A 25,198-nucleotide genomic window follows, 5' to 3' on the forward strand; every position below is an offset into this window, starting at 1 on the left:
CATCATCATTTTCTTGTTTTTGTAATATGCTGAGACATATCTACAACAAAAACAAAACCACTACTGGGTTTCAGCAAAATATAACCCACAAGGTTTCAAGCTAGTAATTTAGTAAGTCAAACTGTGAAGAAAACACCAAAGCTAATCTCTTTCAAAAGCCTTGAGTCACGAATAAGCTAAATCTGTATTTAGCATGAGACTTATAATTCTAGGCAGGCGCTGCTGTGATGTCACATCATCGATTTTCACTCCGTGTCTTTCAGAGCAGACGGAGCTCTCAGAGCTATTGTTTGTTTATTTACGGTGGTCTTTTTTCCCTCCATGTTGGTTGAAAAGAAAAAAAAAGATACAGAAGACCGGCGAAAGGGATGATAAGATAAGGAGTAAGGCGGTTATACAGAGAGGCACATGATATGGGCACATTTGTGCACATGCACTCATGCACACGGAGAAACACACACACACACACTCAGACACACAGACCATCAGCCTAATTACTAGCGACAGGAAGGCAGCTAGGGGAAACGGCTACAGCCATGGCCACTTCCACTGTGGTGCACTGCTGGCATTATGCCCTATTTATGCATTTAACACACACACACACAAGCACACATGTGTATATATACACATTAAAATGCTCTCATTTAGCACACATTCACACACACACACACACACACACATCAGTGCAGAAACAAGAACAGCTGCATTCATGCACATAATGGGCTCTCAGATAAAGAAATGCACCAAGACGCATGCAGAGACATGGAAAAGGAAAATGAAATTACATGGTTGGTAGTGTTATCACTTACAGTGATTCAGCACCATGGACCTAACCACATGTGCAGTAATAGAGATAAAAACAGACACACTTGCACTCCACATACAGACAGATATGCAGTCGTACAATGGCAAGTCCTGGGGCGCAGGCTTCTTAGTATTTTAATTGCATGTGTATTTTGACAGGATAATTTCAAGAACAGGACACTGTCTGCCCACTAGTGCCTTTCTGTATTCACTTAACGATCACTCAAATGCATCTTTAATGACCTGAGAGACGCATTTATTCAGTTTTATAACAGTCTGATGCATGCGTCTATATTTGTGCACGTATCTGAGCTTTGTATTTAAATGCAGGATCACCTACACAAATGGAAACTTTCAGAGGTCATCCACAGTGTAATATTTGTGAATCCATTAGGCTGTCACAGGGACTGATAGAGTCCCCATGGAAACAATTACTGAATAATCCAGCTATTATATTTTTAATCTCTAGATTGGAGCTCATAGTCGTTTATTGCATGGATTCATTAAGTTGACTTATGAATTATGTTTTATCTTGGGTTCTATATCGGTGCTCATATGATAGATATGTGATGATTTGCGAGAAACTAGAAAATGTTTATTGTAACATACAGGGAGTGCAGAATTATTAGGCAAGTTGTATTTTTGAGGAATAATTTTATTATTGAACAACAACCATGTTCTCAATGAACCCAAAAAACTCATTAACATCAAAGCTGAATGTTTTTGGAAGTAGTTTTTAGTTTGTTTTTAGTTTTAGCTATTTTAGGGGGATATCTGTGTGTGCAGGTGACTATTACTGTGCATAATTATTAGGCAACTTAACAAAAAACAAATATATACCCATTTCAATTATTTATTTTTACCAGTGAAACCAATATAACATCTCCACATTCACAAATATACATTTCTGACATTCAAAAACAAAACAAAAACAAATCAGCGACCAATATAGCCACCTTTCTTTGCAAGGACACTCCAAAGCCTGCCATCCATGGATTCTGTCAGCGTTTGGTTCTGTTCACCATCAACATTGCGTGCAGCAGCAACCACAGCCTCCCAGACACTGTTCAGAGAGCTGTACTGTTTTCCCTCCTTGTAAATCTCACATTTGATGATGGACCACAGGTTCTCAATGGGGTTCAGATCAGGTGAACAAGGTGGCCATGTCATTAGTTTTTCTTCTTTTATACCCTTTCTTGCCAGCCACGCTGTGGAGTACTTGGACGCGTGTGATGGAGCATTGTCCTGCATGAAAATCATGTTTTTCTTGAAGGATGCAGACTTCTTCCTGTACCACTGCTTGAAGAAGGTGTCTTCCAGAAACTGGCAGTAGGACTGGGAGTTGAGCTTGACTCCATCCTCAACCCGAAAAGGCCCCACAAGCTCATCTTTGATGATACCAGCCCAAACCAGTACTCCACCTCCACCTTGCTGGCGTCTGAATCGGACTGGAGCTCTCTGCCCTTTACCAATCCAGCCACGGGCCCATCCATCTGGCCCATCAAGACTCACTAATCAAGACTCCATAAAACCTTAGAAAAATCAGTCTTGAGATATTTCTTGACCCAGTCTTGACGTTTCAGCTTGTGTGTCTTGTTCAGTGGTGGTCGTCTTTCAGCCCTTCTTACCTTGGCCATGTCTCTGAGTATTGCACACCTTGTGCTTTTGGGCACTCCAGTGATGTTGCAGCTCTGAAATATGGCCAAACTGGTGGCAAGTGGCATCTTGGCAGATGCACGCTTGACTTTTCTCAGTTCATGGGCAGTTATTTTGCGCCTTGGTTTTTCCACACGCTTCTTGCAACCCTGTTGACTATTTTGAATGAAACGCTTGATTGTTCGATGATCACGCTTCAGAAGCTTTGCAATTTTCAGACTGCTGCATCCCTCTGCAAGATATCTCACTATTTTTGACTTTTCTGAGCCTGTCAAGTCCTTCTTTTGACCCATTTTGCCAAAGGAGAGGACGTTGCCTAATAATTATGCACACCTGATATAGGGTGTTGATGTCATTAGACCACACCCCTTCTCATTACAGAGATGCACATCACCTAATATGCTTAATTGGTAGTAGGCTTTCGAGCCTATATAGCTTGGAGTAAGATAACATGCATGAAGAGGATGATGTGGACAAAATACTCATTTGCCTAATAATTCTGCACTCCCTGTACTCTAAAAAGCAGTATACCCACAATATACAACTGAGGGCTGAAACACTGACAAAATGACTAGCTATTTTAGATCCTCATATTGATGGAGTTAGTAAGAGTTGGTTAGCTTTTAAACAGTTCAAACAAAGAGACCTAGAGGCCATTAAGCGATTGCCTTACAACCATCAGTCACTAGGGAAAAACCTGTATTAACAGCTGGCTGGTGCAGATTGCTGGCAGTCGCTAGGTGGCTGTAAAGTGGTATACGGTCCTGCACCAAAAAACCTTGTGACTGCATTGGTAGCAGATTGCCACAGTTGCAAACTTTTGCTAAATATGCTAACTACTTGTAAAGCACTTTGAGAAGTGCAAATCAGAAAAGGAAAAGGTTTGCCTTCAAATTAGAATTTGGAATTTTTGAATTGTGTCGGTTTCATCAGTCAGACACAACCTTTACTTTGAAGGCAAAGTTTACATGCAGCATAGCATATAATCTCTTGTCTCGCACTGTTTTGTTGTTGTTTTTTCTTTTTTCTTTTTTGTGCTTACTGATGACATCATGAGCCAGTCTGAGCTCTAACCTCCCAGAAATAGTAAAACTAAAACAATTCACTGAAAATGTATCCAAAAATAAAACACAATTAAATCAGTATACTCCTTACAGATTTTCCACAGATTCATGAAATGTCCGTTTTCTAACCACTCTTGGATCGCAATACTAGCAAAACCGAAGAACTCACAATGACGGTTTTGGTGCACCAACCTCTTGGTGACTGATTTCAGCTAGTGACTATTCTCTAACTGGCTGCAATAGAATACACATTTTCCCTAGCAACTGGCATTTGCAAGCAGTCTCTACACCATATGTTTGGTTCCTGACGCAAAAATATATACTAATCCTCTGATAAAGCACACTTTGTGTAGCTAACTGTTAAAAAGATAATCTTAGCAATAGATTAGGAAGATAGTTTAGTTTGCTAAGGCAATTACAAACACACTGTTATTTATTATTCTAGTACATTACAATTTGTAATATTACCAAATGATTTAGGTACTTTGCAGAAATTTGAGACATTAAAGCTAATTTGATTTGAACCAAATGAGTGAACCAAGTCTTGCTGCATGTGTAGGCTAACTAAGTGTGATGATTCCACAGTTTTCCCATTCTTCGCGATGCCTCAGTGCTGGCGAGATCCACTTTTTTCTCCTAAAAGGCTCGGGTCTTTTGAATGTTTGGTTCTGGGTTCTTTGTCTTGTCTTGATATTATGCCACACTGCCTTAAGGGCCTTGACACCCTTGAGGCATGCTTCAGTTTTTGCTAGCAGAGAGATTTTGCATTGTGAGAAGAGGCCTGCATGTAAATTCTAAGGAGAGCCACAAGCTGTTTTCCCTTCCTGTGGTGGTGGTGGTGGTGGATGTTAATTAGGCCCGTCTCCATGAAAAATTGCCAAATAAATACATAAATAAGAGAGAAGATGATTGATTGCTGGTCACATCAGAGATGGTTAATGTCATTTGCATGTCCGTGATATGCCATCGGTTTGGAGAAAGAAACACTCAGTGATTCACTTGACTGAGACTCTTTCACAGGTTAAAACTGACAACTAGTAAACAAAACATATTAGCTCGGAAAGCAAATATCACAGAGCACTACAGCTTTTTAAGTTGACATTTTAAAAACAAACAAGATGACAACCATGCTGGTTACTCTGTGTGACTGCAGTTTGTTTAGATACTGCTTTCTGCTAACATTAGCCTACCTTTTATACAATGACAATAGCACTGTATAAAAAACATGATTGACATTATCCTGATATATTGCAGACATAATATGTTTGTGTGTGTGTGTGGGGGGGGGGGGGGGGGGGGATTGTGTTGCTTACATTGTTGAGATATACATTGCTGTGCTTGAGAGTCACCATCTACCGGAACCAAATTCCTTGTATGTGTCTGTGCATATACATGGCCAATAAATGCGATTCTGATTCTGATAATGATTAGCATTTCAACCATCATTTGCCATGCTAGCATGCTGACAGTGAGTAATTAGCAGTACACATTCTAGAGCTTTTAAATGTTTCCTTTTCAGCATAGAAACTCTGCAGGAAAACAAGAGTCTCTACAAAACACTTCAGCAATCAGTTACAAATATTTCAGTGTGGTAGCCCAACTGATTACCTTCTAAAACCCTGTTAATACTATAGCTAAAAACTTAGAAAAGGGGGATAAGTGAAATGACCCTTACTTGCATACGCTGCAGTGTAAATATTGAGAACAGTAAAAAGGAACCACAATGCATATATAGACAATGGCAAAGACAAACCCTCAGGTCGTCAACACTGTGACGCTCTCACACAATTTATTTCCTGGCAATAGCTTCAGACTTTCAACTAGAGCACATCTGAAAGCATTGAAGTGGAAAGTGCAGTCAATAAGGGTTTGTCAGGCTGGCACATACGATCCTCCATGCTGCCTGATGTAACATTGGAGTAGCAACTGATGTCCTTTCACTGTATTCAGCTGTCAATATAAAGGGTTTTATAGACAGCTCATACAGCGCATGCACAGCCAGTACCCACTGTTAAAGCTTTTCCAACATGCCTGTACCCAGCAAACTAAAGCTAAAAACACTGCCCTGGAGATTTACATCAAACTGCACTTTCTGTATTTCTCTTTGATTTGTGTCTTCCACCTGGAGCATTAGGAAATTTGGAACACTGAGCTCAGTTTCACTAAAAACAGTCTGAATACTGACAGACCTATTGAATCAAGAAATCGTTTAAATAGAACCTGTCTGACAAAGTGAAGCAGGCTAAAAGCAACACATTAGAGCCATTACCCACACATGGCGAACTGACCAAAATTACTCCAAGAGCACATGGATGACTCATCCAGGAGGTCACAAAACCAGGCTTCACATGTCTCAGTTAAGGTCAGGGTTCATGATTCAGACTGGGAAGAGACTGGGCAAAAATAACATCTATGGGAGCATTCAAGTAGAAAAACAGTGCTAACCAAAAAGAGCACAAAGGCTCATCTCACATTTGCCCTAAAACATCTTGATGATCCCCCAAGACTTTTGGAAAAAATAGTCTGTGGACTGATGAGACAAAAGCAGAACTTTTTGAAAGGTTTGTGTCGCATTAAATCTGGCATAAAACTAACACAGCATTTCGGAAAAGAAACATCATACCAACAGTACAATATGGTAGTCGTAGTGTGACTGTCTGGGGGTGTTTGCGGTGTCATGACCTGGATGACTTGCTTTGGTAAATGGAACCATATATTCATCAGTCAACCAAAACATCCCGAAGGAGAATGTCCAGCTACCTGTTCGTGACCTCAAGCTGTAGTGAAGTTGGGCAGGACAATGATCCAAAGCACACCAGCAAGTTTACCTTTGAGACTAGTCAAAGTCCTAACCAGAATCCGATTGAGATGCTGCGGCATGACCTTAAAAACACAGTTCATGGTCGAAAACCCTCCAATGTGGCTAAATTACAACAATTCTACAAAGAAGAGCGGGCCAAAATTCCTCCATAGCGCTGTAGAAGACTCATTGCCAGTTATCGCAAATGCTTGATTGCATTTGTTGCTGTTAAGGGTGGTCCAACTGGTCATTAGGTGTGGTTAAGTGTGACAGAACGGGGGCAAAAACAGTTTTTGACAGCACCGTATCTAAAGCAAAGACAGAGGAGTCCGATTGTGAAGCAGTAAGCTGAGCGATTTTCTGTTCACATGTAGGTTTTCAGGAAAGGGATGCAAGTAGAGTGGCTCTGACTGACCAATAAAGGAACACTGCTTCAACATGCCAATCACAAGGTAAGACCTTCCTTGCCACTTACCCTAGGACCATAATTCACAAAATGGACATGTCATGTTCCAGTGAATAACATTTAAAATTGTTGACTGAGGCCATACGTGTAAATGTCATAGATTTAGTAAGACAGAGGCTTGTTTTTTTCTTTTGACTTCTATATAATCAAATTTATGTCTGTGGTTGCCAAACACCATAGAAAGAGCTGAATCAACAACACAGAACAGAGAATTCTCTAGAATACCATGCCACTTCTTTTCCTGTGTACATCTTTAGACCCACCAAGGTTAAATCTTTTATGCGGGACAAACTTGTCTGCCCGGAAAGCAGATTGGTGTTGGAATTTTGTATTCATCCTTTTCATGCATTCTGAGTCTTTTTTTGTTTTCTGTTTTTGTGTGTGTGTGTGTGTGTGTGTGTGTGTGTGTGTGTGTGTGTGTGTGTGTGTGTGTGAGAGAGAGAGAGAGAGAGAGAGAGAGCTAATACAGTAAAGTTTTACTGTTTAGCTACTCCTTAACAAGGAATATTGCTGCTGTTGCACACCTTATCTGACTGCCCTTGGTGTCATCATGAAATAACAATGCAGTGCACACGTCCAGCCACACGAAGAGAAAGTGAGAGACTGAAAGAGGGGGAGGAAGGCAAAGAGAAAGGAGGGTGCCTCACAAATTACTGCTCCTGCTTTCATGACATCGGAGGGGGGCTTATTTGGTTCACTTCGAATGTCAGAGATGGACAAGAAAAAGAACGAGAGAGAGCGCGGGAGATAAGGGACCAACTGTGGGGAGAAGATGTACTCTGTACAACGACTGAATAAAAGTGGGGAGATTTGGACAAGGATTTCTCCTTCCATCCGTTGCTGCATTAATTCAGAAGCTTTGCTCTGTTTACCGAGAATGCGCTGACATTTTCTCCTTGCAGCCTTTGTCGTGCTGTCATGCAATCACAGCCTTGGATGTAACACAGTAATTATAAAAGTCAATATTGAAAAGATCATCATGCAAATTGGTGTGTGCATTGGGAGTGATGATGCGATGCAAATTCTATTAGCATAATTTGGTCTATCTAAACAAAATCGGTGCTTGGTGTCAATCATACAGCTTGATGAACTGTAATGGTTAACCCTAAAATCAATGAATAACATTCCAAACTATTAAACAATCACACATATCACAAATGGGTTATCCCACTGTCCATTTGCTCGTTACTTTTATAAGCTTTAATCAGCGCACTGGTTTGAATTTTGCAGATTTGCATTGTGGAATTGTGCTACAGGCAAGTTGTCTTCTCTCCTGTTTCCCCCATCTCTCTTATCTCAAACTCCAGGGTCCTTTCTGTTACTTTTGGTGAGTTGGCAGCTAATGTCCAACCCTGACGAGAACCACTTGTGAGGACAATTCCAATTTCACAGCAGGTGGGAAAACAACACTTTTATCCGACTGAAATTGTTCAATTAGCTCCAAATAAAGTCAAACATTTATCTGCTTCCTCCAGGGGTTATGGATGAAGAAGTGAAAAGAGAAGAAAAGACCTTGATTTTGCCCATTTTGGGCATGCTATGATTTTTAATTACCCAGCGGAAGGAGTCTTTTATTGAGCTACACGGCTTCACACTGTCACCTGTCCTCTCTAATTGTGCGTCTTCACTCCTGAGGGGAGTTGGAGGGGAATGTAATTACAGTGAGATCAATAGTCAAGCATCAACGATGACACAGTAACGATTCATATTATATGCAGATTGATTCATTTCCGGACATTGTTTAGTTTAATTTAATGGAAGTCTGCACGCTTGAGGGGGGCAATTTTCTGACATTCAGAGAACGGGGCTATAAAGACAATTATACGGGTAAGTTTAATTGTCTGGGAACTATATGGACTGATTAAATACCACAGTAAGAGCAACTAACAGCAGCGTTTAGGGTAATTTTGGAGGCATGTCGGACACTTACAAAGTCAGTTAATTTTATGATTTTTTTAAAGGTTTTACAAAAGGTCTTGCTAATGCTTGAGAAAACCATTTTCTGTAAAGCAACACTGTAAGTAAAGTGGAGTCGTGATAGCAGTTCACTGAAACTCAAATGCTAATTGTCAACAGACTGTATTTTCAGGCACCTTTCAAAACACTCAAGGTCACTTTGTACAGAACAGTTAAAAATAATAAGAATAAATAAAAATACCTGGCAAGACAAGAGTTAGTGTTACGGATGTGCATGGGAATTCCAAAGGCGAGGAGTAGAGCAACTGATGGCTCTAGACCCCGTGGTCTTGAAATTAGGGAACGGACATACTGTAAGCTGGAGGGCGGAAGAAGAAGACCTGACAGTATCAATGGGTGTGCTGACATGCAGAAATTTTAGAGCGGTACTGCAGCAAGGTTATGGATTGCCTTAACGGTGAAGAACAGAATCTTGAAATCAATATGATATTTAACCAGAAGACGATGGAGCTGCTGAATGACACTTGTGACTAACGGAAAGCGTTCTGGTGATGATACGAGCACCAGAGTTCTGGACCAGTTGAAGTGCATGGACTTGAAAGAAAGACGAAAAAGAAGAGAGTTAAAATAATCAAGGTATCGTAACCAAGGTGTGAACAACGATGGCAATACTGTTAGGTGAAAGAGATGGATGGAGGCAATTAATGTTACAAAGATGGATGTGTGTTATTGATGTGCACTTAAAAAGAAAGCATAAAAACAGATCAAAGCAAAGATGCCACCTAGAATCGATGCCTGATGGCAGGATCTCAAAAATTCTTGAAAAGGTAGTTTACAAACAATTAATGTCCTTTTAGAAGAACATGGTATTTTAGAAGTTTTCCAATCTGGTTTTAAAGCTTTATATAGTACCGAATCTGCCCTTTTAAGAGTTTTCAATGATGTGTTTTTAGCAACTGACTCAGGTGACTGTTATTATCGTGCTTTTAGATTTAACTGCTGCCATATCATAACAGTTATGATCCACTGTTATGATACAGTGGATCATAACATTTTAATTTCCCATTTAGAGCAGTTGGTGGATGTTAGGAGTACCACACTGCAGTGGTTTAGATCCTATTTGGCAGAGCGAACTTTCTCTGTGAAACATCGCCTTTGCCTCCGCGAACACATCGGACTACAAACACGCACATTACCAACTCCGGAAGACGATCAAAGCAGCCAAACGTGAGTACAGGGACAGGGTGGAGCAACAGTCTGACAACCCTCGGAGTATGTGGCAGGGACTAAACACGATCGCAAACTTTAGAGGGAAAACCAGCACACCGCAGACCACGGCTTCTCTGTGTGAGGATCTAAACGTATTCTACGCTAGATTCGACACAGCGAACACCATGAGACCGGACAGTGTGCGCACCGCGGATGACGTCAGTGCGCACACTGTGTCTGAGGAGGATGTGGGGAGGTGCTTCAGGAAGGTGAACGCACGCAAAGCTACTGGTCCGGACAGGATTCCCGGCCGCGTCCTCAAGTCATGCGCAGCTCAGCTGGCTGGAGTGTTCACGCACATCTTCAACCTTTCCCTCTCTCTGTCTGTAGTCCCAGCCTGCTTCAAAATGGCCACCATCGTCCCTGTACCCAAATCCTCCACCATCTCCTCATTGAACGACTGGCGACCTGTAGCCCTGACCCCCATCGTAAGCAAATGCTTCGAGAAGCTGGTCAGGGACTTCATCTGCTCTGCACTACCCGACTCACTGGACCCTCTACAGTTCGCATACCGCCACAACAGGTCCACTGATGATGCCATAGCCCTGACACTACATACTGCCCTGTCACACCTGGAGAAGAGAGACATGTATGTGAGAATGCTGTTTGTAGATTACAGCTCAGCATTCAATACCATCGTTCCCTCGAAGCTGGACAGGAAACTGCAGGATCTAGGACTGAGCAGCTGGGTCTTATCACCAACAGTGATGAGACAGCTTACAGGGAGGAGGTCAGCGCCCTGACCCACTGGTGTCAAGACAACCATCTCACCCTCAACGTCGCAAAGACAAAGGAGTTGATAGTGGACTTCCGGAGGTGCAGAGAAGTACACACCCCCATCACCATCAGCGGCGCTGCTGTGGAGAGAGTGAGCAGCTTCCGGTTCCTTGGTGTACATCTGGCTGAGGATCTTACGTGGTCAGTACACACAAACAAAACAGTGAAGAAGGCGCAGCAGCGCCTCTTCTTTCTCAGGAGACTGAAAAGATTCGGCATGAGCCCTCGCATCCTCAGGACCTTCTATCACTGTGCCATTGAGAGCATCCTCACTGGATGCATCACCACCTGGTATGGCAACAGCACCGCCTACAACTGCAAAGCTCTCCAGCGAGTAGTGCGGTGCTCTGAACGGATAATTGGAGGTGAGCTTCCCTCCCTCCAAGACATCTACAGGAAGCGGTGCCTGAGGAAAGCGGGGAGGATCATCAAGGACTCCAGTCACCCCAGCCATAAACTGTTCAGACTACTTCCATCAGGAAGGAGGTTCTGCAGCATCCGGTCCCGTACCAGCAGACTGAGAGACAGCTTTTTCCACCAGGCCATCAGACTGCTGAACACGTCATAGACACCTCACCTTCACTACTGGAACTTTAACATTATGCACTCCATACTGTACAGCAATGCCACTGTTTTGCACATGTCTCAACTCTGTATATTTTTATATATTTTATTTATTGTTTACTCTATTTAATTTGTAAAATATGTGTACACACACACACACACACACACGTGTAGAAAAATATTTAGTATACACATCCAGAAATGCATATACTATTATATATTGTACATATATTTATTAGTTTCAGATGTAGCCATTCTTGTATTTTGCTTGTTTACATTATTGTATTTTGCACAACTCTGTTGGTTGTGAAGCTCGCACACAAGAATTTCACTCACATGTGCTGTACCAATGTACCTGCACATGTGATGTGACAATAAAAAAAGTGATTTGATTTGGTGAGTTTGTATCCTCTGCTGGTCAAAGGAGCTTGCAAAGAAAAGCGTCTGGACTTCTTTAAGTTACTTGAAGACGTTTCACCTCTCATCCGAGAAGCTTCTTCAGTTCTAAGGTCAAATGGTGGAGAATCCCAGATATAAACCTAGTGGGAGTAACCCCCCACAGAGGGACAAAAGGACCCCCTGATGATCCTCTAATCGCCTGAGCCAAGGTGTGAAACTGGGTGTGGGTCCCAATCAGCCAGAGTTTCGGGTGAGTTCATTGTGAAACCTGGCCCCACCTTATCATGCGAATTCCTGAGGTCAGATGGCCCAGGATGTGAGTGGGCGTTAAGGCGTCTGGGAAGGGATCTCAAAACTGGATTATAGATGGCAGAGAGTTGGTGTCGTAAACCCCCCGCCTCTGTTCAAAGATGGTCATAGATGGCTTCTTTCACTCCTCTTTCAAACCATCTGTCCTCTCTGTCCAAAATGTGAACATTGGCATCCTCGAAAGAGTGTCCTTTATCCTTAAGATGCAGATGGACTGCTGAGTCTTGTCCTGTGGAGGTGGCTCTTCTGTGTTGTGCTATGCGCTTGTGAAGTGGCTGTTTGGTCTCTCCAATGTAGAGGTCTGGGCATTCCTCACTGCACTGTACAGCATACACCACATTGTTAAGTCTGTGTTTTGGCGTTTTGTCTTTCGGGTGAACCAGTTTTTGTCTGAGCATGTTGCTGGGTCTGAAATGCACCGGGATGTCATGCTTGGAGAAAACTCTCCTGAGTTTTTCTGATACACCGGTTACATAGGGGATGACAATGTTGTTGCGTCTGTCCTTCTGGTTCACCCGAAAGACAAAACGCCAAAACACAGACTTAACAATGTGGTGTATGCTGTACAGTGCAGTGAGGAATGCCCAGACCTCTACATTGGAGAGACCAAACAGCCACTTCACAAGCGCATAGCACAACACAGAAGAGCCACCTCCACAGGACAAGACTCAGCAGTCCATCTGCATCTTAAGGATAAAGGACACTCTTTCGAGGATGCCAATGTTCACATTTTGGACAGAGAGGACAGATGGTTTGAAAGAGGAGTGAAAGAAGCCATCTATGACCATCTTTGAACAGAGGCGGGGGTTTACGACACCAACTCTCTGCCATCTATAATCCAGTTTTGAGATCCCTTCCCAGACGCCTTAACGCCCACTCACATCCTGGGCCATCTGACCTCAGGAATTCGCATGATAAGGTGGGGCCAGGTTTCACAATGAACTCACCCGAAACTCTGGCTGATTGGGACCCACACCCAGTTTCACACCTTGGCTCAGGCGATTAGAGGATCATCAGGGGGTCCTTTTGTCCCTCTGTGGGGAGTTACTCCCACTAGGTTTATATCTGGGACTCTCCACCATTTGACCTTAGAACTGAAGAAGCTTCTCGGATGAGAGGTGAAACGTCTTCAAGTAACTTAAAGAAGTCCAGACGCTTTTCTTTGCAAGCTCCTTTGACTACGATGACCTGGATGACTGAGAACCTTCACAGACATATCCTCTGCTGCTTCTCTTCAATGTGGGGTCCCACAGGGTTCAGTTTTAGGCCCTCTTCTTCTCTCCCTATATCTCCTACCCCTTGGCTCTATTTTCAGGAAACATGGGATTTCTTTCCACTGTTATGCTGATGACTCCCAGATTTATTTCCCACTTAAAAAGATAAATGGCTTCTCAGTAGATCCTCTGCTCAGATGCCTTGTTGAAATAAGGGCCTGGGTGGCTTTGAACTTTTTACATTTTAATGAGCAGAAAACGGAAGTGATGGTTTTTGGTGGCACTTCTGAGACCACTACTATGGATCTTGGTTGACTGGCACAGTATGTTGAACCAATCATCACTTATCTGGGAGTTAAAATGGAGGCAGATCTTAAACTTGAAAGCCAGGTGAGAGCTGTTGTAAGATCTAGCGTTTTTCATTTGAGGCAATTAGCCAAAATAAAGCCCATCTTATCAAAACAGCTTTTTGAGACAGTAATCCATGCCTTTGTTACATCTAGGCTGGATTATTACAACGCATTTTATTGTGGGGTTAGTGATGCATCCATTAGGCATCTGCAGGTTGTGCAAAATGCTGGAGCACCCCTTTTAACTGGAACAAAAAAGTCTGAGCGCATTACACCCATTTTAATTTCACTCCACTGGCTACCTGTACATTTTAGGATTGCTTTTAAAATTCTCTCTTTTTTTTAAAATCTCTTATGTGCATACTAACCTATCTACGTTACATAGTTAGGTGATTTTAGGACACCCTCAGTGACATGAATTTGCCTTCTAGAAACCAAGAATATGGCATTCCATCCAGTAATTAAGGGATTTCAGTTGAACTACCTACCTTACCCACCTCCCTTCCTATTAACACCACCAAAAGCCTTTAAATTCCTAGTATTTGTATTTACACATGATTACATGTTATGTAAATCTTATATTTCAACTGGGTCTGGCCACATCAAGTGAATTGTTATCTATAAAAAGAATAAGCATTGCTATCATACGTTAACATTTTCCCTTTCTTTTAGCATTTATCAGTGTCCCGTAGCGTTAAGGTGAAAGAGAATATTTGATGGATGGGCCATCGACTTGGAAGGCCACTGAGGATATGTAAGCGTGTCTACCAAAGACTTTAAAGTGCAAATAATCCACAGAAATACATTCTGTACAGCAGACAGCTGTCTCCCCGATGTAACGTAGCTACCACTGAATGCTTGTCAGCTTTTACTGACAGTGCTAGTGCGTATTCAAAGCAGACATCTATAGTAAAATGGCACACTGGAAAACAATGACAAAGGATAGGTCCTCTGAGTGGCTGAGTCATTTCAGGATGACACTAGGATAGACGGAAAGAAAAAACACGGGAAATAAACAGCAAGTGACAGAAAGAGAAAAAGGAAGAAAAGGCATGCTGAAGGACTGAAACAAAGAGAAATGTCAAAAATAGATAAAAGTTCTTTTGCGTGTCACTGGGATTCTATGAAGTGTGTCCCCCTGAGACAGTGACACCACCCCCCAATGCCCAAGAGGAAACATAATATTAAAAAAAGGCAAAAGTCTGTTCTCTGCAGTGGTCACTGTGTCACAGCAGACGATGGGGAAAGGTCTATTTGTCACAATAATTTTTTTCTGTCCAGGACCATTTCAGCCAAGCATTCATTACTGAACCCCTGAATTCATGCAACATTAAACTGCCAGTAACCCAGCTGGTCACTTTCTCCATCTGAATGAAACACTGGAGCAGAAACCACTTTGAGGAAATACACTTTGCAAAGGTACAGCATGATAAATGAAGCAATATTAGTTGCTGTGGACTAATGTTTGTCCGAAACAGGGAGCTTGATTTCATTAGAATTTTTCAACAGCACTAAAATGCCCCGAGAGGACTATTTGCAGAGTAAGATCCATTTAAAGGGCATTTAGAGAAACATTTTACAAAGGTGTTCTTTGGTTAAAGATTTATGTCCTACGCATGGCAGATTTATGACACTTCTTGTGATTATGTTCTATGTGAAACTCAATGTCACTGCTATAGAAAGTTTGTATACGTACTTTTTTAGTGTCATAATCCAAGTCGAATTGTTTTGGTTACTAACAGGTTGCCGCAGCTGCCATTAGTTTACATGGAAGATGATCACTTATTTTAAAGCACTAACTGATTGATAGTGAAACTGAAGAAAGCAAGTAAGATGCAACTTTTACTTAGACTCAATAGTCTCAATTTCCCATTTGTATATATGTTTTCAAGTTTCACAACCAGTTAGCAAGTGTTTGCAGACAACTTGACAACTCCCCCTAATCTGCTAGCAACTAAAGGAATTACAATGCTTTTAGTGGAGGACAGCTTCAGCACCCAGCAACCACTTGACAACTGGACATTGAATGTTTATTTTTGCCTCATGAACAGAAGTTTCCAGGGTGTTGCCACCTGGTCTGTAGCCCTGTCAGGCTGAAGCCATAAAAAATCAAATCATATTACAATTATATTGTACTTTCACAAAATGTTCTAAGTATATTGCTTTTTTTAATATTTACTTAAAAAAACAAGTATAAAGTGCTATATGGCTTGCCTAATAACCTTTCTGGCAACACTTGGATTATTGACAGTGAAGGGGTCTTGAAGGACTGAAGTTAAAGAGATCAACCTTGTTTTAATAAACTGATGTGGACATCAAATATCTTTCTTTCACCGTAAATATTTTCCCTGTATTTGAGTAATGTCTGAAAATAAAAGGCTTGGCATTTGTATTAAGTTTCTGCCACATTTTAGATTATGTTTCTACTGTTTACATCCCTGACATACACAACACAATACTTCAATTCTGCATACATTAGATATTATTTACTAATAGCTGCATTAGTTTATCTTTAGCTTATATGGCAGAACTAGCTAATTTAGCAAAGCTTTGGTGGTGTCTAATTTCCTAATTATGAATCCCATTATTAATTTATTGTTTTGACTAATGCCCAGCTGCATCTGTACCATGATTGCACATCTTTGATATGTCTTTGTTTTTCTTTGTTTGCCAGTTTCCGTCTCCTGCCAAGAGTAAATCACAGTGATCATGGCTCTCTTGTGATGAGTGGGGAACAAAATAACTAGCTATCAATGGACGCACCAAGGACAGAGGTGGGAGCCAGGAGCTCCACCCTCTCTCTAACCCACCCCAAAACCTCTTGAATAGAGGGCATTTGGGTGAGTGAAGTGTTTGGAACTCCAGTTGTATTTACTTCTAGCCTTTTATTTCACCAACAGAGAGAATATAAATATCCCTATCGGTTCAGACTGCCTCCCTTAAGAAAGACATTTGACTTACTTATATAGAGGTGGAGTAATGTGCTTTTGGTTTTTCTAAGGAATATTACCACATACATGGAAATAGAGATGGAAGATTTCTTATTACCTCTTGTGTAATTAAAAAAGACATTAATGTTAGCAGATCTATAGCAGTACAGGCATCAAGTGCTTTTTCCCCCTACTTTCTCTCATGGCCATTGCTTGTGTAAAAGGTACAGAAGCTGTCACATTGTTGAAAGAGGAAACATATAAGCTGCAGCAAGGATTTCACTAATGCATCAACTTTGCTGTTCCTAATTAAGACAACTAAAACAGCTAATCACTAACAACATTGTGTCTAAATTAGTTTTATCTGAAACTGTGTCTAAACAAACTGAAAAGAGATAAAGATAAGTCTATGAGAGGTTCACTCTTTTATCTACCATCATTATACAACAAAGATAATAGCTTTCAAATGTTACATTGCTCAGAGTAGAAACGTTGTTTTCCTAGCCAAAGCACAAAGATGCCAATGTAGGACACTCACTGTCTTTCATTTGGATTTTTTCCATACCTCTTATCTGCTTCTCTGAGGGTGTCATTGCTCCCAGTTTGTTTACTTCATTTGTTTTTATTTTGTTCAAGTTTCACTTTTTTTTTTATCACTGCTGCTCCACATTCAGCTGTTTTAACTTTCAATTGGTGATAGAATTGAAATAAGATATTTGTAAGTGCTGATGTTTGGGTGTGTTAAGGAGCATATGCACTGTCTTCACACAATAAATATGAACTAAAATTGTACTTGCATAGGTATAAAAAATATAGGAATTTTGACAGCAGCTAGTGAGAGGCAAGCAATCTATAAAGACTGTCTCTGTTGAGGAGCTACTGTGCATATCGGGGCTTCCACTTGTGCTGCTGGGGGAGCTCAATGGCAGATAAAATGCAAGCTGTCAGTCACCATAACCTCAATATACTCTGTTTTATGTCTTTGCAGTAAGCTAAAGTCACGCAAAAAAAAAAAAAAACATGTTTAAAAGAAAAGCAGATTCAAAGGTACTATTTATTTTATGACAAAATATGGAATATGGAAGCAGGGAGCTGTCTTTACAAAACAGATGGGAGACATACATATACAGGTGCCCAAGAGGGGATGGCTTTTCTCATAGAGGGAGAATGACTTCGAAGGACACTGAGGGCAGGATGGGGCGGGGGACATGCTTAGTCTGAAAGTCTGTAAACTCCGCTAGCATCATTCACTGCCACTCTTTTTCATATGGGTGATCGTGGCTCAAGAGTTCGGAGTTCGCCTTGTAATCGGAAGGTTGCCGGTTCGAGCCCCAGCTTGGACAGTCTCGGTCGTTGTGTCCTTGGGCAAGACACTTCACCCGTTACCTACTGGTGGTAGTCAGAGGGCCCAGTGGCGCCAGTGTCCGGCAGCCTCGCCTCTGTCAGTGCGCCCCAGGGTGGCTGTGGCTACAATGTAGCTTGCCATCACCAGTGTGTGAATGGGTGGATGACTGGATATGTAAAGCGCTTTGGGGTCCTTAGGGACTAATAAAGCGCTATATAAATACAAGCCATTTATATTGTTCAGAATATTTTTGGGGTTATTTTGACTTATACCTAGTAACAGTTAGCCAATATTCTCTTGGTTAGGGTTAGAGTTAAGCTTTATATAGTGTTATATATGTTGCCTGATGGTCACGAACCAGTCTAGGTATGTGTGGCTGACGACAATGGCAAAACCCAACCCTAATCCTACTCCTAACTCCAGATTAGTGATTAGTGGAGTACATTCATCTTAACAGATTCTTGGTTAAATGATAGCATCCTATGGCTAGAAAGAATCTTGGTAACATGGGTCACAAAATAAGAGGCCAGATGTTCCCAATACTGATGTTAAATATGTAAGGCTGTTCTCCTTCTTGGGGCATCAAAGACCTATGTGTCAAATCTACAAGCAAGTTATCCTTGGGTGTTGGTTCTTGCAATAGTCAGATGACAAATGTCTTTCATTCCATTCTTTCATTTTCTAGAATTTGTCTGGGTCTCGGTTGTGGGAGCAGAAGTCAAAGAGGAGAGTGACCAAAACACAAATGGCAGAGAAGTTCCATTCAGTGACATGAATTAGCAGAGGTGAGCTGCCCTCAAACTTTATGGTACAAAAAAACTTCAGTTGCTTAGTTGTTACAAAGGAATGAATTAGCTAAAAACATCAAAGGTGATTTTTTTTTTTAAAATACCTGACTGTATTCAGGCTTATATCAGCTGAAAGCTGGTCACTTCGATATGGGCGAATTTACTCACTTTTGGGAGTCTCAAGTGGTCATTCAGTGAACTACAGTTTCAGGATTTCAATGTGGGCCTTATTTTTCAGCCTTAGGTTATTCCACCCAGTCACTTCAGAAGAAACATCTTCCTTATGTGAGACCCAAGGAAGCTGGATTTACATTTCCTCGTAATTTTTTTTTTGTTATAAGTATATACCGTAATTGTCGGGCTATAAGCCGCTACTTTTTGCACAAGCTTTGAACCCTGCGGCTTTTAGTCAGGTGCAGCTTTTCTATGGATTGTCCATGATTTTTGTCATATCGTAAGACGATTTGTTTTGTTTGTTCCACTGTTGTACGGCACTACGTTGCCTGGCGGAAGGGCATGTGATCAGACTCACAGTATTGGGGTTCAAGAGTGGTATGTTGGTCACATGTCCGTCCGCCAGGCAACATAGTGCCGTACAAGTAGCGCGAAAAACAAACTTCAAAGTAGCGCTACACGTTCAGCCGGAGGCGTGGATGACAAGCGGCAATAAACTTGCGACAAGCAAGTTATGCTCAACTCCACCGGTGGATTCTGACAGCGTGGAAAAGTGTGAAAACATCCACGATCACCAACGGATTTCGAAGGGCTGGACTGCTGCATGATGGAGAGGAGGACACCGCCACGGCCCTTAAGAGGGTGTTCGACTCTGACACTGACAACGAGAATTTCTTTAGTTTTGAAAGTGACAACGAAGGAAAGAAGCTGAGAGTGGATGACGAAGCCACCCTGAGCCTGTTCGTTTCCGACACTGGAGGAGAGGACTTTGGTGGTTTTCGTGCGCAGGAAGATGGTGGTGAATGACTGACTTTTCTTCTTGTTAAAGCCGTGTCACTGCACCTGAGCCTAAAAGGTAGTCCGAATCTATTTTTCTGGTGTGCTGTAGGTTATTGTTATGTACTACATTTGTTACTCATTTATGAAGCACAGTACATGTTTCGTACTTGTAATTACCGCTACTTGTACATATACCAAAAAAGTTGTGCAAATATGTACCCATAACTTGTTTTTCAAAATATTAATAAAAGGGGTGTGTCTCCAAACAGCCATCTCTTTCCTGACAATTCCCTTTGTGCATATTCTCTTACATATGATAAGTCAACATTGAAACACCTGCGGCTTTTAGTCAGGTGCGGCTAATGTATGTACAAAACAGGATTTTCCCCTGATTTTAGCTTGTGCGGCTAATATTCAGGTGCGCTTTGTAGTCCGGGAAATACGGTAATTGCAAAAATTACAGCATTTAAAAAGGATCAGAAAACACAACAGATTCTCAAAATCTGTTTATGTACCACATGCATGTATTGATCAGTGATTAACTGCCAGATGGATCAACACACTGGAAATGTGCAGCAGGTACTGGCAGCTCCTTATAAGGTGTCCCACAAACCAGCTTTACTCTCAGTTTACTGAGGTGCACTGGAAAGCAGAGAGGTAAGGCTGCATGTGTGCAGAACAGAGAAGCCCTCCAGGACTGGCCTCGGAATCAAAGCTTAAAGGAAACACTTCATCCTCTAAGAGTGGCTGGCTGGCTGGTACTGACAATTGTGGCCAACTTTCTCAACATCACTAGCACATCCCCAAGAGTGACCAAAGCAGAACCAAAAAAATCTCATAACCTGGACTTCCCATGTTCCTCTGAATTCCCCCAGAAGCATAGCTGTGGCTTTCTCAGTTGTTGGGAGTGGGATCACATCTTTACTGAATCACGGTTGATGCTACACTTTGTTTAGGCCAATTCTGAGCCAAGAGCAGAGCAAAAACAATAGTAATTGGCCTCCATCAACTGGTCGACCTTCACAAGTCCTTTTCTTGCAAATAAGAACATAATATGAGGATGAAGTGTACAAGACAGGTGCTGTATCTTTGAAGGTCATTGAAGTTTCAATAGATGTATCAAATACTGACTTTTGTGACATCCAAACCTTTAAAAACATCTGTTTGCTGCTTATTTGGATTTAGAGAGGTGGAAGGATGTATTTTACATTTGAAAATTCAGGACTGATGCTGCTCTGAAAGCTCATCATTTCTCTGTGTTTGAGATCCGAAATGTGGCAGATTCACCAAGACATGAAATCCAAGATTAAGTAAACACCAGTCACCATGCCACTACAACCAATGTTTCTCCTCACAGGGTCTATGCGTGTGTATGTGTGCATCTCTCTGGTTGCTATGGTTATGTCTTTCTCTGGCTCAGTCTGCAGGCGGATAAATAATGCACACTAATGCTGGCATGGTGACAGCACTGCAGCAAGCTGTTGCTCACCTCAGCTCCGCTCTGGAAACACAACCACAGACAAAAATGTGCTCATTTGAAACTGTAGCCACATGGATGCATAAATACATGCCTGATAATATGCTTACAGGCAAGAAGAAGGTATTTTTTTTCTATCATTTCAAATATTGATTGAACAAAAGCTTAACAGAGCAGGCTGTCAGGCATACACCAGTAGAATGAGATATCAAAGTTTGTTTTGACACAACTGCCTAATGAAGCAGGTGAATAAACTTAAATGGATTGATGTCAATATCTTTCCCACTGTGCGCAGCATTCAAAGGTCTCCATCAGCATTTGCCTCTCCAGAAACAGACAGAAACAATAAATGAGGGTGGTGACGTCAAGTGACGAAGAGAAGGAGTAAGAAGCTTCAATGCAGCACCCTGTTATCTCTATGTATCTGGGTCCAGGGTTGTTTTTTAGATGAAGTATGGTACTCCTTTTTGTTGTCATTCACAAATCGCCCACAAAGTTGACATTCAATTGCATATTTTTGGCTTTGTTCTACATTATTTTTTTTATGCAAGCCGCCAGGGAAGAAGCCAAATATTTCTTCTGGCAAATAACTGACAGAAAAGGGGGCAGATGGGGCATGTTGATGAAAAGTGTGGAAAATCTAAATTACAGGTGTTGGCAGCCTCTTTTTAACCTTCTACATGCATTGGACATTTGTTAATCATTCATTTTGGAAAAGCTCATTTTGGTTTCACCTTTTTATGGTACACTAATAAGATATAACAAGATATAACAAGATATAACAAGATATATGATCCAATAACTTTGATGAAAAAGTCATATATATATATGCCTGCAAGGCAACATTGCAGGCATAGAGGACAGTTACAAGTACCTGGGGATCCCGCAGGCGAATGGGAACCATGAAGAGGCTGCTAGGAAAGCTGCAACCACCAAGTACCTGCAGAGGGTCAGGCAAGTCCTCAGGAGTCAGCTGAACGGTAAGAACAAGATCCGGGCTATCAACACCTACGCCCTGCCCGTGATCAGGTACCCTGCTGGCGTAATAGGCTGGCCAAAGGAGGAGATAGAAGCCACTGACATCAAGACAAGAAAGTTCCTTACCATGCATGGAGGGTTTCACTCCAAGTCCAGCACCCTGAGGCTGTACGCTAAGCGGAAGGAAGGGGGCCAGGGACTGGTGAGTGTCAGCACCACAGTCCAGGATGAGACAAGGAACATCCACGAATACATCACAAAGATGGCCCCAACTGACCGAGTGCTCAGTGAATACCTCAGGCAGCAGAAACCCAAGAAAGTGGAGTAAGGCGAGGAACCATCATGGAAGGACAGGCCCCTGCACGGTATGTAGCACCGGCAGATAGAGGAGGTGGCTGATATTCAGAAATCCTACCAGTCACTGGACAAAGCTGGACTGAAAGACAGCACGGAAGCACTAATCATGGCAGCACAGGAACAAGCACTAAGCACAAGATCCATTGAGGCTGGGGTCTATCACACCAGGCAAGACCCCAGGTGCAGGCTGTGTAAAGATGCTCCAGAGATAACAGCAGGGTGCAAGATGCTAGCAGGCAAGGCATACATGGAACGCCATAACCAAGTGGCCGCCATAGTGTACAGGAACATCTGTGCCGAGTATAACCTGGAAGTCCCAAGGTCAAAATGGGAGATACCCCAAGGGTGATGGAGAATGACCAAGCTAAGATCCTGTGGGACTTCCAGATACAGACGGACAAAATGGTGGTGGCTAACCAACCGGACATAGTGGTGGTAGACAAACAGAAGAAGACGGCCGTAGTGATGGATGTAGCGGTTCCGAATGATAGCAACATCAGGAAGAAGGAACACGAGAAGCTCGAGAAATACCAAGGGCTCAGAGAAGAGCTCAAGAAGATGTGGAGGGTGAAGGTGACGGTGGTCCCAGTGGTAATCGGAGCACTAGGTGCGGTGACTCCCAAACTATGCGAGTGGCTCCATCAGATCCCGGGAACAACATCAGATATCTCTGTCCAGAAGAACACAGTCCTAGGAACAGCTAAGATACTGCGCAGGACCCTCAAGCTCCCAGGCCTCTGGTAGAGGAACCTTTTAAAAGGTTTTTTAAAGAACCTTTTTTGAGTGGTTCTTTAAAAAACCATTTTAAATCTTTCAAAATAAAATGCATCATAAATTGAATTTGAGTAGGGTAAAATAAATACGAGCACAGCATAGACATACATTAATGGTTTATTGTCATTTTGTAGTTACCAAAAGACAAAAAGGCATTTTAACCCTCAGCACAACATCACTACTAATACATGTCACATATTAGTGTTTTAAACAGTAATAATTAAATATATTTGCTATACTATAAATATATATATATAAATACAATATCTACAGATAACACAACAATTAATACATGTATTGTTTAATTAATAAAACATCAGAAAGTGATAAAACACATTAGAAATAGCAATAGCTTCATAACAGACCAATAAATCAACACATTTTCATCAGCAGATGTTTGCATGTTCAGTAAAAATATTTCAACAAGTTTATGATTAAAATGATCAATGAACTTCAGCCTTATGCTATGTAATGAACGTTTCATGTTGTACTCATGGTCCTTTGTTAGTCCAGTTTAGGATAATGTCTCTGACGTATTTATCATATCAAATATATTTCATATCAAAACAAGCCCACACCTGCAGTTGTTTCAGTTTTTCACTGGTGTTTCCTGTCAGCTGGTCAACCTCACTCAGGTGGACATCCATATCAGCCAACCAAACGACAAGTTCCTCCCTTTGTGCTTCAAATCCCTCCCACTCTGAGACAAGGAGCTGAAAGAGAGAGAAAAGAGTCAATTATAAAGGAGAGAAAATGGTAAATGGCTTGTATTTATATAGCGCTTTACTAGTCCCTAAGGACCCCAAAGCGCTTTACATATCCAGTCATACACACATTCACACACTGGTGATGGCAAGCTACATTGTAGCCACAGCCACCCTGGGGCGCACTGACAGAGGCGAGGCTGCCGGACACTGGCACCACCGGGCCCTCTGACCACCACCAGTAGGCAACGGGTGAAGTCTCTTGCCCAAGGACACAACGACCGAGACTGTCCAAGCCGGGGCTTGAACCGGCAACCTTCCGATTACAAGGCAACCTGCCAACTCTTGAGCCACGATCGCCCCAAAAGTGAAAAGTGAAACCCTCCTCAGAAGGTTTTGACTCGCATACCTGCAGTTGACCTGTGATGGACTCCAGTTTGGCGTTCACGTCATCCCTCGCCGATGCCAACAGCTGAGTCTGCCGGGTGCCCTGGAAGACCTGAGTTAATGTTCGACTCCTCCTGGTTCATGTAATTCTATTTCGACTCCTCCTGGTCAGGCTGTCCAGCTGGATGATCCGAGGTCTCCCCTCTCGCGGCTGCCTCTGAACACAGAAACACAAATTGCATCTGAAGCAGGAGGTGCAGATTTTTTTGCTAATCTTTTCTAAATCCAGGCTAGATCACGTGGAGGTATTTGGAAAACTTTTTTGGCCAGTGGAAGACTGTTGTCTTGCAGAAAGTCAAATCAAACATATGCGATACACAATCAATTCACAAGAACACATTATAAAAAATAAGTCCAGTTCTTGGCTGATTTCAAGTGAATTCTGCATCAAAACAGGGTGACGAGTGTTTGCAGCAAATGTGAGCACAAAGCCTCACTTTGTACAAGCCTGCTATTAAAGTTCTCCTCTATGCAGACGACTTTCCTGTTTTCAAGGCACAACTTAGATCTGCTGTACGAATCTTATGGATACACACTAAATGAAACAATAGTGTGCATGACTCCAGATTCTGATCCCTCATCCTAATATGGTCCCAACATAGCAACAGCAATAATGCAAATGTTGAGGCTTCAAAATACAAGCCTCAAAATACAGCCATTGACCCATGTCAATGGCTGATATGGGTTTTATCATAAGGGTGATAAATATACAGATTTCAGTCTGTCTTAGAGATTTGATGGTCTTTTACCTGCAGATGCCCTATACGTGCCTGCTCCATGGTTTTTCACAACATTTTGCACATCACTATTTGATACAGGAAGTAGGTGAACTATAACAAGTCATCTTTCTTTGTG

This window comes from Astatotilapia calliptera, chromosome 23 (genome assembly GCF_900246225.1).
Source record: "Astatotilapia calliptera chromosome 23, fAstCal1.2, whole genome shotgun sequence".
Classification (NCBI taxonomy): domain Eukaryota; kingdom Metazoa; phylum Chordata; class Actinopteri; order Cichliformes; family Cichlidae; genus Astatotilapia; species Astatotilapia calliptera.